General features: G+C 40.3%; 1 long non-coding RNA gene across 3 annotated transcripts in view; it reads left to right on the top strand.

Moving 5' to 3' along the window:
- The window catches only part of LOC144338469 (uncharacterized), a 75,502-nt gene that overhangs the window by 28,432 nt on the left and 34,217 nt on the right, over window positions 1–12,853 (top strand). For 2 of the 3 annotated variants that reach the window (XR_013412666.1, XR_013412664.1), the window contains exon 1: window positions 10,969–12,628. This is a non-coding gene — a long non-coding RNA (uncharacterized LOC144338469). Of the gene's footprint in view, window positions 1–10,968; window positions 12,629–12,853 lie in introns of those variants that run through there. The other variant, XR_013412665.1, reaches the window with a different exon arrangement.

The raw sequence follows: 12,853 nt of genomic DNA, 5'->3' as shown, positions 1-12,853 counted from the left end.
TCTGTGGGGTCGGTGGTGATATCCCCTTTATCATTTTTAATTGCGTCGATTTGATTCTTCTCTCTTTTCTTCTTTATTAGTCTTGCTAGTGGTCTGTCAATTTTGTTGATCTTTTCAAAAAACCAACCCCTGGATTCATTGATTTTTTGGAGGGTTTTTTGTGTCTCTATCTCCTTCAGTTCTGCTCTGATCTTAGTTATTTCTTGCCTTCTGCTAGCTTTCGAATGTGTTTGCTCTTGCTTCTCTAGTTCTTTTAATTGCGATGTTAGAGTGTCAATTTTAGATCTTTCCTGCTTTCTCTTGTGGGCATTTAGTGCTATAAATTTCCCTCTACACACTGCTTTAAATGTGTTCCAGAGATTCTGGTATGTTGTATCTTTGTTCTCATTGGTTTCAAAGAACATCTTTATTTCTGCCTTCATTTCTTTATGTACCCAGTAGTCATTCAGGAGCAGGTTGTTCAGTTTCCATGTAGTTGAGCAGTTTTGATTGAGTTTCTTAATCCTGAGTTCTAGTTTGATTGCACTGTGGTCTGAGAGACAGTTTGTTATAATTTCTGTTCTTGTACATTTGCTGAGGAGAGCTTTACTTCCAATTACGTGGTCAATTTTGGAGTAAGTACGATGTGGTGCTGAGAAGAATGTATATTCTGTTGATTTGGGGTGGAGAGTTCTATAGATGTCTATTAGGTCTGCTTGCTGCAGAGATGAGTTCAATTCCTGGATATCCTTTTTAACCTACTGTCTCGTTGATCTGTCTAATGTTGACAGTGGAGTGTTGAAGTCTCCCATTATTATTGTATGGGAGTCTAAGTCTCTTTGTAAGTCTCTAAGGACTTGCTTGATGAATCTGGGTGCTCCTGTATTGAGTGCATATATATTTAGGATAGTTAGCTCTTCCTGTTGAATTGATCCCTTTACCATTATGTAATGGCCTTCTTTGTCTCTTTGGATCTTTGATGGTTTAAAGTCTGTTTTATCAGAGACTAGTATTGCAACCCCTGCTTTTTTTTGTTCTCCATTTGCTTGGTAAATCTTCCTCCATCCCTTTATTTTGAGCCTATGTATGTCTCTGCGTGTGAGATGGGTCTCCTGAATACAGCAGACCGATGGGTCTTGACTCTTTATCCAGTTTGCCAGTCTATGTCTTTTATTTGGAGCATTTAGTCCATTTACATTTAAGGTTAAGATTGTTATGTGTGAACTTGATCCTGTCATTATGATATTAACTGGTTATTTTGCTCGTTAGTTGATGCAGTTTCTTCCTAGCCTCGATGGTCTTTACATTTTGGCATGTTTTTGCAATGGCTGGTACCGGTTGTTCCTTTCCATGTTGAGTGCTTCCTTCAGGGTCTCTTGTAAGGCAGGCCTAGTGGTGACAAAATCTCTAAGCATTTGCTTATCTGTAAAGGATTTTATTTCTCCTTCACTTATGAATGTTAGTTTGGCTGGATATGAAATTCTGGGTTTAAAATTCTTTTCTTTAAGAATGTTGAATATTGGCCCCCACTCTCTTCTGGCTTGGAGAGTTTCTGCCGAGAGATCTGCTGTTAGTCTGATGGGCTTCCCTTTGTGGGTAACCCGACCTTTCTCTCTGGCTGCCCTTAAGATTTTTTCCTTCATTTCAACTTTGGTGAATCTGGCAATTATGTGTCTTGGAGTTGCTCTTCTCGAGGAGTATCTTTGTGGTGTTCTCTGTATTTCCTGGATTTGAATGTTGGCCTGCCCTACTAGGTTGGGGAAGTTCTCCTGGATGATATCCTGAAGAGTGTTTTCCAACTTGGTTCCATTTTCCCCCTCACTTTCAGGCACCCCAATCAGACGTAGATTTGGTCTTTTTACATAATCCCATACTTCTTGCAGGCTTTGTTCCTTTCTTTTTCTTCTTTGTTCTTTTGGTTTCTCTTCTCGCTTCATTTCATTCATTTGATCCTCAATCGCAGATACTCTTTCTTCCAGTTGATCGAGTCGGTTACTGAAGCTTGTGCATTTGTCACGTATTTCTCGTGTCATGGTTTTCATCTCTTTCATTTCGTTTATGACCTTCTCTGCATTAATTACTCTAGCCATCAATTCTTCCACTTTTTTTTCAAGATTTTTAGTTTCTTTGCACTGGGTACGTAATTCCTCCTTTAGCTCTGAGAAGTTTGATGGACTGAAGCCTTCTTCTCTCATCTCGTCAAAGTCATTCTCCGTCCAGCTTTGATCCATTGCTGGCGATGAGCTGCGCTCCTTTGCCGGGGGAGATGCGCTCTTATTTTTGGAATTTCCAGCTTTTCTGCCCTGCTTTTTCCCCATCTTTGTGGTTTTATCTGCCTCCGGTCTTTAATGATGGTGATGTACTGATGGGGTTTTGGTGTAGGTGTCCTTCCTGATTGATAGTTTTCCTTCTAACAGTCAGGACCCTCAGCTGTAGGTCTGTTGGAGATTGCTTGAGGTCCACTCCAGACCCTGTTTGCCTGGGTATCAGCAGCAGAGGCAGCAGAAGATAGAATATTTCTGAACAGCGAGTGTACCTGTCTGATTCTTGCTTTGGAAGCTTCCTCTCAGGGGTGTACTCCACCCTGTGAGGTGTGGGGTGTCAGACTGCCCCTAGTGGGGGATGTCTCCCAGTTAGGCTACTCAGGGGTCAGGGACCCACTTGAGCAGGGAGTCTGTCCCTTCTCAGATCTCAACCTCCGTGTTGGGAGATCCACTGCTCTCTTCAAAGCTGTCAGACAGAGTCGTTTGTGTCTGCAGAGGTTTCTTCTGTTTTTGTTATTTTTACTGTGCCCTGTCCCCAGAGGTGGAGTCTACAGAGACAGGCAGGTTTCCTTGAGCTGCTGTGAGCTCCACCCAGTTCGAGCTTCCCAGCAGCTTTGTTTACCTACTTAAGCCTCAGCAATGGCGGGCGCCCCTCCCCCAGCCTCGTTGCTGCCTTGCCGCGATATCGCAGACTGCTGTGCTAGCAATGAGGGAGGCTCCGTGGGTGTGGGACCCTCCCGGCCAGGTGTGCGATATGATCTCCTGGTGTGCCTGTTTGCTTAAAGCACAGTATTGGGGTGGGAATTACCCGATTTTCCAGGTGTTGTTTGTCTCAGTTCCCCTGGCTAGGAAAAGGGATTCCCTTCCCCCTTGCGCTTCCCAGGTGAGGCGATGCCTCACCCTGCTTCAGCTCTCGCTGGTCGGGCTGCAGCAGCTGACCAGCACCGATCGTCCAGCACTCCCCAGTGAGATGAACCCAGTACCTCAGTTGAAAATGCAGAAATCACCGGTCTTTTGTGTCGCTCGCGCTGGGAGTTGGAGACTGGAGCTGTTCCTATTCGGCCATCTTGCTCCGCCCCCCCCGTTTTTTTTTTTTTAGTTTATAGAAACATAAATGATTTTTTGTATGTTGACTTTATTCTGGGACCTTGCTAAATTTACTTGTTATATCTAATAGTTTTTATAGATCTCTTTGAATTTTCTCTGTAGACAATCATGTCCTCTGTGAATAACAAGTCATTACTAAGAGAATGCCAGCAACCCTTACTCATCTCTAGAAGAAAAATATTCTTATGTTATATTTTTCAAGGTTCTCCAGAGAGACAGAACTAATCGAATATTCATTCTGTCTCTTGTATTATTCATTCCTGAAGAGTCTGGACCATTCATAGTCTTGTCTGGATTGGGTTGTTGTAATTTTCCATTGACCTTATTTATGGGCCATATCATCCATGACATTTGTATGTGTGTGTGTGTATACATATATATGTACATATATATATATATGTACATACAATATATTGAGAGCGAATTTATTAGGAAAATTGGATCACATGGTTATGGAGACTGAGTCCCATGAAAGGCTATCTGCAAGCTGGAGACCCTGGGGTGCTGGTAGTGTAACTCAGTCCAAGTCTGAAGATCTCAGAACCAAAGAATCTGATGGTGCAATTCTCAGTCCAAGGCCAAAAGCCTGAGATCACAGAGGGGCACTGGAATAAGTCTTGGAGTCCAAAGGCCAGGGAGCCTGGAAAAGAACAGTATCGCAGATTCGGCAAATAGATTGACATATTCACCTTTTCTCTCTTGTAGTTATCTCTGGCCCACCAACACATTGGATGATGCCTTCCCACATTGATGGTGGATATCCCCCACTTAGTCCTCTCAGACTCACATACTCATCTCTGGAAACACCATCAAAGACAAGCCCAAATATAATATTTTATCAGGTTATTAGGTATTCCTCAGTCCTGTCAAGTTGACATCTAAAATGAACTATCACCAGCCCACTCACTGTCAACTTGGCACCCATATACATCTCCTTAAACCATATTTAATCTGTAAGTAACACTATAACAAGGTAATAATTCCACTTAACATGATACACCTATTTTACACACAAGTAAAATACATTAGCCCTTTTCTCAGAAGAAAAGGTAAAGTTTTTTTGGTGATGTTTATTCTTCTCCTTATATACTATGACTTGAGTACTGTTATGTAAAATTAACAATACTTATATACTGATATAAATTCAGTCAATCTTATATTACATGATAAGAGAAGAGTGAAAACAAAGATATTACATAATATATGTATATATACACACAGACATATTCTTAACAAAATAGGAAATAAATTCGTATAACAATTAGTCTTCATTTTTGTAACTGGTTACATGGCCCTAGCTGGTGTTTGTAACTACTTTCTTATACTATATATTTAGTACCCGCTTTGCCTTCCGGAAGTACCTTAGCTGGTGGTGGTTCTTTATCTAGTGAGGTGACCCAAATCTTTATTCCTGAAGTCTGACCATTAGTAATCTTGCCTAAATTGGGTAGTTGTAATTTTCTATTGACCTTTATTACAGGCCGTAGTAGTACTAAGAGATGCCCTAAGGGATCTTCTGTATTCCAAACATCTCCTTAACTCCATTGTGAAGTGGCGGTACAATTTCCCCTTGGTAGTCTGGATCAATCACCCCAGCAAACTGTGTAACTCATTTCTTATCCTATTATCTCAGAAGCATGAGAAGCCCGAAGTGGCTGAGCGGCAGCTTGAATGTGCAGTTCAATTGAATTATTGTTGTGTCTCATAGAGGAAGCATTCTTCTCTTTGGAATTAAGATATCTAGAGCCAGGAGAGCATAAAGTCACAGAAACAGGAAGCAAAAGTTTTGCTAGCAGGTCACTAGGGATAATAAATCATGAGTGATGTCACTCCCATTTTCACCTCTTAATTTCTGGATCCATGAATCCTGGCCATGTGAGGAATAGTAGCATACACTGGGCACTAATTTAGAGCATATAAGGCCTTCTGGAGAACCTTTCCCCAGCCCTGCAAGATACTGTCACTTAGCTGGTGCTGTAATTTTGAATTCAAAAGACTCTTCCACCATTCAATTAAACCAGCTTTTTCAGTATGATGAGGAGTATGGAAATACCAGTGAATTCCATGAGCATGACCCCACTGCCATACTCCTTTGGCTATCGAGTGAGTTCCTTTGTCAGAAGCAATGCTGTGTGGAACACCATCATGGTAAATAAGACATCCTATGAGTCCACATATGGTAGTTTTGGCAGAAGAATTGTGTGCAGGGAAAGCAAATCCATATCTACAGTGTCTATTCCTTTAATGACCAAACACTGTCCCTTATATTTATTGAGTGGTCCAATATAATCAGTCTGCCACCAGGTAGCTTGCTGATTATCCCAGGAAATGATCATCTAAGACGTTGATCTCTGCTGCTGTCAGATTGGGCACCCAGCAGTGACCATAGCCAGGCTGGCTTTTGTGACTGGAAGTCCATGTTGCTGAGTCCCTGCATAATCTCTCCCATCACACCATTGCCACTTTGTTCATGAACCCACTGAGCAATGATGGGGTGGCTGAGGAAAGAGGTTGACTAGTATCCACAGAGTAGGTCATTCTATCCACCTGATTATCAAAGTCCTCCTCTGCTGAGGTCATTCTTTAGTGTGCATTCACATGGGACAAAAATATCTTCATATACTTTGCCCACTCAGAGTTTTATTCACATACCTCTTTTCCAAATTCTTTGTCACCAATTTTTCAATCATGTTCTTTCCAAGTCTTTAACCATTTGGCCAAATCATTGGCTACAGCCCGTGAATTAGTATATAACCACACATTTGGCATTTCTACTTTCAAGCTAAGTGCACATTCAGGTGCACTGCCTAAATTACTGCTCACTGAGAAGATTTCCCTTTACCATTGCCATTGCAGGTTGTCGCAGAAAGTGACTATGCTGCTACAGCTCTCCACTTTTGGGTGGTGCCTACATATCATGCAGAACCATCTGTAAACCAGGTCCTAGTCCTTTCTTTCTGTGTCAGTTGATTATAGGGTACTTCCCATGAGGCCATCAGTGCAGGCTGAGAGAGAGGTGGTGTAGCAGGAGAAGGAACCATGGGTTTTTGGCACCAATTCTTCATATAACTTGTGTCTTCAGGATCTTCTTGGGCCTCATCACATATATACGACTTCCATTTGATGATGGAGTACTGCTGTGCCTACCCAACTCTATGATTTTGTGGGTAAAGTAACACGCAGTTCAGGATGGGAAACTCAGGTCACATGGTAACTTGGTGGTCCATAGCCAAGCATTCAGTTTCTACTAAGGCCAAGTAACAGGCCAAAAGCTATCTCTCAAAAGATTAGTATTTATCTGCAGATAATGACAGGGTCTTGCTCAAAAATCTCAGGGGGCTTTACTCTGATACACCTGTAAAGGCTTGCCAAAGACTCCAAACAGCATTTATATCTGCCATTGACACCTCAAGTACCATTGGATTCGTTGAATCTTAAAGCCCAAGAGGCAGAACAGCTTGCACGGCAGCCTGGACCTGTTGCAGAGCACTATGTTCTAAGTCCCAGTCAAAACTAGCAGCTTTTCAGGTGTCTCAGTAGATGGGACAGAGTAATACACTCACATAAGGAATATGTTTTGTCCAAAATCTAAATAGGCCCACTAGATGTTGTGCCTCTTTCTTGGTTGTAGGAGGGACCAGATGTAACAATGTATCCTTCTCTTTAAAAAGGATGTTACCACACCATTGGACCCTTAGAAGTTTCACTAAGGTAGAAGCCCCCTGAATTTTAGTTAGATTTATTTTCCATTCACATGCAAATGGTTTAGCAATAAATTCAGAGTGGCTTCTACTTCATGTTCACTAGGTCCGGTCAGCAAAATGTCATCAATATAACACAGCAGTGTGATATATTGTCAGGGGAAAAAGGCAATCAAGATATCTACAAACTAAACTGTGACACAGGGCTGGAGATAAGGTAAGACAATGAAGGCGTATTGCTGGCCTTGACGGCTGAAAGTAAATTACTTCTGGTGGGTCTTATGGGCAGGGATCAATAAAAAGGTTTTTGCCAGATCACTAGCTACATACCAAGTACCAGAAAAATGTGTTAATTTGCTCAAGAAATGAAACCACATCTGGTACAGCAGCTGCAATTGGAGTCACCCCACTTGGTTAAGCTTACAGTAACACACTGTCCTTCTCCAGGATTCCTCTGTCTTCTACACAGGCCAAAAAGGAGAGTTGAATGGAGATGTGGTGGGAATCACCACCCCTGCATCATTGAAGTCCTTGATGGTGGCATCAATCTCTGCATTGCCTCCAGGATTGCAGTATTGTTTTTGCTGTACTATTTTCCTAGATAGAACCAACTCTAGTGGTTTACATTTAGCCATTTCCACTTAATAGTCCTGACTACACAGGTTAAAAACTCAGCGTGGAGATTCCGCCAGTTGCTAAATATGTATATTCCAGTTATGCATTCTGGAACTGAAGAAATGATCACAGAATGAATTCAGAAACCCACTAGACCCACTGTGAGTGGCATCTGATCTAAAACTGCATTAATCACCTAACCTCTGTAAAGCCCTACTGTAACTGGAGGGTCACAGTGATGTTTGGATCTCATGTAATCAGCATCAGTTCAGAGCCAGTGTTCACTAGTCCCTGAAAAGTATTATTATTCCTTTTTCTCCACTGCAGTTACCCAGGCAAAGCACCATAGGTCCCTTTGAAGAAAAATCGGATAAAAATAAATGGTACAGATTTTTAGTAGTGTACTGGTGTCCTTCCTGGAGGGGACCTGGTCTCCCTTTCATTCAAGGTTTTCTAGGTCTGTAAACTGGCTCAAGTCTGGGAATTGATTTAGGACCCATCATTCTCTGTTTTTATTACTTGGGTTAGACTTTTATTTACTTGACTTGAAAGCTTTCTACTTATATAAAGTAAAAATTTAACAGTTTTCTATCTGTCCACTTCTAGGAACACCATGTTTAACTAGCCAATACCATAGATCCATGAAAATCAGACTCTTCTGGTTGTTGTTTTGCCTTTGCTGTCTATTATGGTAACTATGCATACCTTACCTTTGAGAGCTGAGTGCCACAACATGGCCTCTTCCACCCCAAGATTGAATTATTCCTATTACATTTAAGTTTTTTAAATGGTTGACTGAGGATCCCATGGTAAGGTCCAGCTTACAAAGAAGTGAAATCATGGAGCACTTCAGGGATACTGGGGATCCCCTCACAAATCTGTTTCACAAGGTATTGGTGAAAGGTATGTCTTCTGAACTTTCCTGGTGTAGGTTAGTAGATTTTATGTGACAAATTTACTCTAGTATTCCAGTATCCCTACAGCTTTGAGTTTTATATTTACATATTATTATATATTATTTATTACATATATGTATTATATATATATTACATATAGTTTTGAGTTTTACATTTAAGTCTTTAATCCTTGAGTTAATTATTGTACATGGTGTAAATAAGGGATCCAGTGTCAATTTTCTTTATATGGCTTGCCAGTTCTTCCAGCACTATTTATTAAATAGAAAAAATATTCCCCATTGCTTGTTTTTGTTGGGTTTGTCAAAGATCAGATAGTTGTAGGTGTGCAGTCTTATTTCTGGGTCTATGTGTCTGTTCTTATACAAGTACCATGCTGTTTTGTTCGCTGTAGCCCTGTAGCATAGTTTAAAGTTGGATAGTGTGACACCTTCAGCTTTGTTCTTTTTGCAGAAAACAAAGGCATACTACGATGTTGGTTGGTGGCTCCTAGGATTGCCTTGGCTATTTGGGCTTTGTTTTTTTTTTTGTTCCATATGAATTTTAAAATAGTTTTCTCTAGTTCTGTGAAGAATGTCAGTGGTAATTTAATGGGAATAACATTGAATTTATGAATTGCTTTGGGCAGTATGGCCATTTTAACAATATTGATTCTTCCTAACCATGAGCATGGAACGTTTTTCCATTTGCTTGTGTCATCTCTGATTTTTGTAAGAACTGGTTTGTAATTCTTTTTGTAGGAGCTCATGATTTTCTTTCATCACTTTGTCCAGTGATACTAGGAGCAACCAACTATTATTATATTTCTTTATTTTCTGCAAATGTTAAAAGGTATCATGTGTAGAGTCACTAATTTTGTGCCTCTTATAAACAGTGAATTAGTAGTACCAAATGGATTTATTTTGCATATCTCTATAAACAGTTTATACCATGGGCTATCATTGCATTCTGTACTATTATAAATAGAGGCCTTAGTATTTTTAAATCTAATCAGATTAAAGCCACTTCCAGATACCCAAAACCAATGAAAGAAAATGAATCTTTAAAAGTTTGTTTCTCTAGAGCCACTCCTAGTACCTAAGTCTGTGTTAAGGCTTTCCAGAAAGGCAGAACCAATGCGATATAGACAGATTATATCTATATTTATAAATAGATATAAATATTTATTTATAAATAAATAGATATATTAGATAGATAGATACATGCGAGGTTTTATTAGGGAAATTGGCTCATATGATTATGGAGCTGGAGAAATTCCATGACAGGCCATCTGCAAGTTGGAGATCCTGAAATGCTGTAGTGTGGCTTAGTCCAAGTCTGAAGGCCTCAGAACCATGAAAGCTGGTGGTGTCACTCTCAATCTAATGCCAATGGCCTGAGAACCCATGGGGCCACTGGTGTAAGTCCTGGAGTCCTAAGGCCAGCAAGCGTGAAGTTGTCCAATGATAGAAGAGGAAGAGTGTATTCTAGCTTGAGAAGACAGACATATTTACCACTTCTCAGTTTTTGTTATTTCAGGATCCCCAGCAGATTGGATGGTGCCCTCTTACATTGAGTGTGGATGTTCCTTACCTAGTCTACTCAATTCACAGGTTAATCTCCTCTGAAAACACTCTCACAGACACACTGTGAAATGTGTTTTACCAGGTTTCTAAGTATTTATCAATCCAGCCAAGTTAACACCTAAAATTAATTATCATAGATATGAATGATGAAAACTGTTAAAACTTGAATGTTGTTTTGCAATTTTTATCTAATTTAAAATACATGTTTAATATAATTCCACAGAAGATATTAATTTTTAAATGCTTTCTCTACATTAGAAACACTTTCAGCCCTTACCTTAGCTTGATAATGTTAATTTAAAGGGATTTAGATTAACAGCCACTACAGGGATTGATACTTTCTAGGAAATATCTTGGGATGCTAATGAGCTATGATGGTTAATACTGAGCGTCAACTTGATTGGATTGAAGGATGCAAAGTATTGATCCTGAGTATGTCTGTGAGGGTGCTGCCAGAGGAGATTAACATTTAAGTCAGTGGGCTGGGAAAGGCAGACCCACCCTTAATCTCGGTGGGTACCATCTAATCAGCTGCCAGTGCAGCTAGAAGATAAAGCAGGCAGGAACATGTGAAAAGACTAGACTGGCCTAGCCTCACAGCCTACATTTTTCTTCCATGCTGGATGCTTCCAGCCCTCAAACACTGGACTCCAAGTTCCTTAGTTTTGGGGCTTGGACTGGCTCTCCTTGCTCCTCAGCTTGCAGATAGCCTATTGTGGGACCTTGTGATCATGTGAGTTAGAAACTCCCATGTATATTCTATTATATATATATTCTATTTTATATATATTCTATTATATATATATTCTGTTATATATATATATATTATATATATCATATATATACACACACATTCTATTATATGCCCATAACTAATAGTAGATATATGTATATCAGGATCCAATTATTTTATATATACATATATATCTCCTATTAGTTCTGTCCCTCTAGAGAATCCTGACTAATACAGATTTTGGTACCAGGAGTGGTTCTACAGGAACATAATATTAAGGATGGAGTTCTTTCATTGGTTTTGGGGTTTCTGGATTTGGCTGCTTAATATTATTATACCCCAAAACACTAAGAACTGTGCTTCTAATAGTATGGAAAACACTGATGGTCCTTGGCATAAAGTTTTTAGAGATTTATGCAAAATAAATTCACTTAACACTCTTGATTTACTGCTTGTGAGAGGCAAGAAGTTTAGTGATTCTGTACATAATACCTTTGACCATATGTGAAGCACCAAGGAATATAGTGAAGCTGGTTGGTTGCTCCTAAGTTCAGTGGACAAAGTGATGAAAGAAAATTATAAACTCAGAGATTCTAACTGCCAGGTTTAGAAGCAAATACTGAGCCTCAAATTTGCTGAGATTGCCTTGAGTGAGAGTCTCACCTCCTGTAGAGAATGAGCTGAAATTGTGGAAAACAGACACAAGCTCTCATCATGCAAATGGCTAACCTGCAATGAAAAATGCGTGTACAGCCTTGCCAAGTGTCTATTGTTAAAGTGAGGGCATTGATCGGAAAAGAACGAGACTCTGCCACTTGGAATGGGAACATGTGGGAGGACCTTGATGAAGCTGGGGACGCTAAATTTGTAAACTCTGATGAACCTTTTTTGCCAGAAGGAACAGCTTTCCCATCTGCAGTAGTGGGAACATCCCCTCCTTGACCCAAATGCTGCCATCAGCCTTTCCACTGTTGTCTGAGGAGATAAAACCTGTGCTGCCTGAGGCAACAGTGATGGCCTCCCTGAGGCCGTTGCCAGGCAAGATAATGTTGATTCTCCTCAGGAGCGACCTCCAATACCACTGTTTGATTCTAGACCTATAACTAGACTAAAGTCCCAGCAGGCCTGTATAGGTGAGTTTGAGAGTGTGACCCATGAGGTGGTGCACTACACTTGAAAAGAACTGCTTTATTTTTCTAGTTTAAATAAACAGAAATCTGGATAACAGTCATGGGAATGGATATTAAGGGTGAGGGATAATGGTGGAAGAAACAGAGTTGGATCAGGCTGAATTTATTGAAGGGCCCACTAAGTAGGGACTCTGCATTTAATGGTGCAGCTCGAGGAGTTAGAAAAGGTTCTAATAGTTTATATGCTTGGTTAGTTGAAATATGTATTAAAAGATGGCCCACTGTGAGTGAGCTGGAAATGCCTGATCTCCCTTGGTTAAATGTAGAGGAAGGCATCAAAAGGCTTAGGGAGGGTGGAATGCTAGGGTGGATTAGTTACTTTTAACCTACTCATCCCAGTTGGGAGGGTCCAGAAAATATACCATCGACCAATACCTTGCAAAATAGATTTGTGAGGATAGCACCTGCATCTTTGAAGAGCCCTGTAATTGCTCCTCTTTATATTTCAGATGTAACGGTGGGAACTACAGTCACTCAACTACAAAATTTAAATACGGTGGGAATAATTGGATCCTGACGTGGCAGGGGCAAAGTGGCAGCACTCAACCATCAAAGGCAAGGTAAGCGTAGCTATCATAATGGACACTAGAGAAAAAGCAGTAATCAGAATAGTCTGACTCATGTAGAGCTCTGGATTGGCTAATTAATCATGATGTTCCTAGAAGTGAAACTGATAGGAAGTCTATTGCATTCCTACTTAATTTATGTAAGCAGAGAACGCCTAGGTAGAATGGACAAAAGACTAATTTGAATTGTAAAAACAGAGAATCATGTCTTTTCGATCA

Source organism: Macaca mulatta, chromosome X (genome assembly GCF_049350105.2).
Source record: "Macaca mulatta isolate MMU2019108-1 chromosome X, T2T-MMU8v2.0, whole genome shotgun sequence".
NCBI lineage: Eukaryota > Metazoa > Chordata > Mammalia > Primates > Cercopithecidae > Macaca > Macaca mulatta.
Note: the sequence above shows the minus strand (reverse complement) of the source record. Positions and strands in the feature narration are given on the sequence as shown.